A 4,347-nucleotide genomic window follows, 5' to 3' on the forward strand; every position below is an offset into this window, starting at 1 on the left:
GTAACAAAGGTGACTTTTAATGATCAAACTGTTCGGCAATTTCTTATTAGTCAGTTGCAAGATGATGTAATTAGGAAATCTTCTCTTAGATTGTCTTAGTTGTTTTTTAGGGTCTCTGACCCTCCAAATTATAAAATAAAATAAAATTCGTAAAGCAATAGAGGCACCAAAATAAATAGGCCTTTTTTAAAGTAACAAATAAGCTTTTTTTTTTTAACGTGGAAGTAATAAAGAAGCTGAATCTTGTAGAAAAATTTTTAGAAAATAAAAAAGTTTATCCCATAATCAAAATCTAAATTTATTCATTCAAATGGTTCAACTACTCATAAATCAAATGGTCATAAAACGGAAGAGTAGCGTTGTTCTAAGTCTGCGAACAACACATCCGAACTCCATTTCCGCCGCTACTTCCTTTCTTCCAGTGGTACAACAATGGCTTGTTTAAGGTTTAGGAGGTTTCCCTTTCTTTCCAACCCCACTTTCCTTCGTTCCTTTCACTCTCGCTCTCGCTTTCATTCTTCCTTTCGCAATCCTGGTGATGCTGTCTCCTTCTTCAATCGCTTACTCCAAATGCATCCTACCCCACCCATCTTCGAATTCGGCAAGGTTTTAACTTCACTTGTTAAGACGAAGCATTACTCCACCGCTATATCGCTTTCTCGCCAAATGGAATCTAGTGGAATTGCGCCAAACATTGTTACTCTCAACATCCTCATCAATTGCCACTGCTACCTAGGTCAAACCACTTCCGCATTTTCTGTATTGGCCAACATTCTCAAGAGGGGTTTTCAGCCAACTACCATCACCTTCACTACTCTTATCAAAGGTCTCTGTCTTCACGGCAATGTTCACAGAGCTCTGCAATTTCATGATGTCGTGCTGGCCCAGGGGTTTCGGTTGGATCAAGTCAGTTACGGGACCTTGATCAATGGGCTATGTAAAATTGGGGAAACAAGAGCTGCTTTGGAGTTGCTTATGTGGATTGAAGGGCGAGGGATTAAACCTAATGTGGTAATGTACAACACCATCATTGATAGCCTGTGTAAAGATAAACTTGTAAGTCATGCTTGCAATTTATATTCTGAAATGCTTGCAAAGAGAATTCCTCCTGATGTTTTCACTTACAATGCTTTAATATATGGCTTTTGCATTGTTGGTCAATTGAGACAAGCAGTTGGTTTGTAAGATGAAATGGGGTTGAAAAACATAGACCCGGATGTTTATACTTTTAGTATATTGGTTGATGCTTTATGCAAGGAAGGAAAGGTGAAAGAAGCTAAAAATGTTTTAGCTGTGATGATGAACCAAGGTGTGAAACCTGATGTTGTTACTTATAATTCTTTGATGGATGGGTGTTGCCTAGTTAATGAAGTAAGCAAGGCCAAATATATATTCTGCGAAATGGCTCAACGAGGAGTGACTCCTAATGTTCAGAGCTACAATATTATGATTAATGGATTGTGTAAGATTAAAATGGTGGATGAAGCCTTGAATCTCCTTGCAGAAATGGATTGCAAAATGATTATTCCTAATATAGTGACTTACAGTTCTCTTATTGATGGTTTATGCAAATCGGGGAGAGTCTCTCATGCTTGGAAGCTTCTTGATGAGATGCATGTTAGAGGTCAACCAGCCGATATAATCACCTACAGTTCTTTATTGGATGCTTTATGCAAAAGCCACCATGTTGATAAGGGAATTGCTTTAATCAAGAAAATTATAGACAAGGGTATTCAGCCAGATATGTGCACATACAATATACTTCTGGATGGACTATGCAAAGCTGGAAGACTTAGGAATGCGCAAGAGATTTTTCAGGTTCTTGTGACTAAAGGCTATCATATAGATGTCCTTACTTATACTGTTATGATCAATGGGCTTTGTAAAGAAGGCTTGTTTGATGAAGCGTTGGCCTTACTGTCAAAAATGGAAAATGAGGGATGTATTCCAAATGCTATAACTTTTGAAACAATTATTCATTCACTCTTTGAAAAAGGTGAGAATGACAAGGCTGAGAAACTTCTTCGTGAAATGATTGCTAGAGGTCTACTGGAAAAAATTTAGATACACACGGAAAAGGATGATGGACTACACAATGGGCTCACTTTCTCCATAGCTAAAAGTCATGTGTTCTTACTTGTTAGGTTCATTTTGATATTTGATATTGTAACAATAACAATGATTGATTTGTTCATTATGAGTATTGACATAACTATCCTTTTGGTAAGAGAAGCTTCGTTGCAGTGGTTGGAGTTGTTTTAGTGTGACTAGGAGGCCTCATATTCAATAGAACCAATCAATCCCAAATGCAATGTAAGGAGGATGCCTATATAGACCCACAGATAACCATCGTTGTTTTTTCTCAATGTACTGTCAATGTGCTTCATCTACAAAGCTTAAAGAAGCATCATTATTTGAAACCAGACATGATTAAGTTGATTTTATTCCGCAAATTGGATATTAGAAGTTAGAACTTGATATTTCTTTTGCAGTATATTTCTTGTATATATTTTATATAATGGGAACAGAAAAGTAAACATGAAGTTTATTGTTTTAGTAATAGTGTCGACTGTTGTCTGATGAAAAAAGTGCTGCCATCATCTGATGTAAATCCTGATGCGGCTATACCAGCTCAGCTCTCATATGGTGCATATAGATTGTTCATTCAAATCACACAACTCAATGGTAAAATTAACTTAGGGTGAGGTTCTAATTAATTTATTATATCCATAAAATACGTCCGATATCAGGTTTTCTTTAAGACCAAACCTGATATCGGACGGTATCTGAATCATAATTTCTAGCATTGTGCTTTTTGTCCCTGTTATTTTTTTACCTGTTTTAAACTTGCTATTTTTTTACTAAGCTGCATAACAGTATATCAGAATCAATGGATGAAGCTTCCTTGCTTGATGCTTCCACTATACTTATGCTAATTAGCAAGTAAATTTAAGTTCTTGATTTGGAGGGCCCGGCCGGCTTATTATTGCATGGATTGGCAGCATTCGTTCTAAAAAAAGAAGGGTCTTACCGAGAAATGCTCTTAAATCTCTAGCCATTGGTAACTAATCCAATGATTACTATTACAATATTTATGTGCTCTGTTTCTTGTATAATGTATTGTTTTGAATTTCAGAAGCTCTGCTATAAAGATAGATATCTTATATTCGCTTCATGCTTGCCTCATGCTTTGGTAATTAATTCAACTGCTCTCTATCATAGAATAGAACCATTTTTGTTTGTATATATGGAGCTTAAATATGAAGTTTTTCATATATGGTGTTGGTCCTCAGTCATTGTTAACTAAAAGAAACTCATGTTTGGTTGATTGATTGGTGCTGGGGCCTCCTTCATTTATAGGTCACCTGTAAGTACCACATTAGACTCTCTTTGTCTATGATGTAAATTTGAAACTACTAGTTCAGTAAATAAAATTTTCTAGTAATCGAAGTGTAAAATGCATGTGAATTGTGCTGGAGTATATGCACTACTCTCATCCTACTGACCTGGTAGAGGCAGTTATGATTTGGTTAGATTATACATGTTTGTATATATATGGAGCTTAAATATGAAGTTTATCATATAAATATTGAACTCTGTTTGATTCAGTATTACAATTCATTCTCTCAATCCCGTTTTTTTTTCTTATTCTTTTGCTTTTCTTCATTTACCCCTTACTCTGGAGTGATTTCCAATTTCCATTAATAAAGCTAATTTTAGTCAATGAGATATATGTGCAAGGGGATACTTGAACTGGAACATAATAGATGATTCACCAAAAGAAATTCTTCTTGGTTGGTTTGAGAATGAAGTTGAAAATGGTGGTCTCTATTATGTGAGAGATACTCTATATTTTCCTCCAGATGCAGGTAATAACCATTGGAAGCTTAATTATTAAAGTAGTTCTGTCTTGTTAAATATGCTAGAAGCTTGAAAAACGTCTTCATATTTTAGTCAGATTTCATTATTTCAGACTAAAATACGTGGTTGAACAAGTTTTCACTCAAGACTGGATCACAAGCACTGAGTTTGGAACTAACATTTTGTTTCATGAAGTGTTGCTTTTCCTAAAAGATATTTGATCAATGGTTGAAACTTAATTATGATCATGTTGTGCATTGAACCCTTGCGTGTTGAAAAAAGGGTCTATTATTGGTTGCCTTACCTTGCATTTGCGAGAGGATCAGTCCACAACTTGAACTTATGACCTCCTAGTAGTAGTCACATGGCAGCAACTGGTCACAAGGTTGTATAAGAATTTCTCTATGCCTCTGGTTGGTTGGAGAATATATTAGCTGACCGAACTGAGTCTAAAGAAGATTTCTCAATTATATTGTTCCTTCCCTC

General features: G+C 35.7%; 1 pseudogene; it reads left to right on the forward strand.

Moving 5' to 3' along the window:
* Positions 1-555: 555 nt before the first annotated feature.
* Positions 556-2,327, forward strand: LOC130738344 (putative pentatricopeptide repeat-containing protein At1g12700, mitochondrial; annotated as a pseudogene).
* Positions 2,328-4,347: the final 2,020 nt, after the last annotated feature.

The sequence above is a fragment of the Lotus japonicus genome, chromosome 2 (assembly GCF_012489685.1).
Source record: "Lotus japonicus ecotype B-129 chromosome 2, LjGifu_v1.2".
NCBI classification, from domain to species: Eukaryota; Viridiplantae; Streptophyta; class Magnoliopsida; order Fabales; family Fabaceae; genus Lotus; species Lotus japonicus.